A 436-nucleotide genomic window follows, 5' to 3' on the forward strand; every position below is an offset into this window, starting at 1 on the left:
GCCGTCATACTCTGTGTAACAGCGTTGGAACTGGAACTGGATGAACTCGGGATCATTCGGGAAGCTAAGGGGATGATGTGGAAGACATGTTTTCAGGTATTTACAACCACGGTGTCGGATACAGAAAACTGGGTGACAGACAGGAACGTGAAAAGGGTTAATCAGCCAGGGCCAGTGCAGAGACCCCTTGTGGCCATCACACTCAATAACAGGTAGACCACTTTGGATAAATCTGGATGGGAGGAGAGAGGTGCAAATGACCAAGCTGGGGAAAGTCTCACCGGTCAGGTCTCTGACACTGACTATGGTTCTGTGGCTCAGCAGGGAATAAGGTGTGAAATCTGGCGAGCTGTATCTATAGGGTTGTCTTCGTCTGGGAACGGAAAAAAAGGTACTGTAGACGGGAACGAGATTCCTCAATGATATGCGGTCGTTA

This window comes from Hemitrygon akajei, unplaced genomic scaffold (genome assembly GCF_048418815.1).
Source record: "Hemitrygon akajei unplaced genomic scaffold, sHemAka1.3 Scf000033, whole genome shotgun sequence".
Taxonomy (NCBI): Eukaryota; Metazoa; Chordata; class Chondrichthyes; order Myliobatiformes; family Dasyatidae; genus Hemitrygon; species Hemitrygon akajei.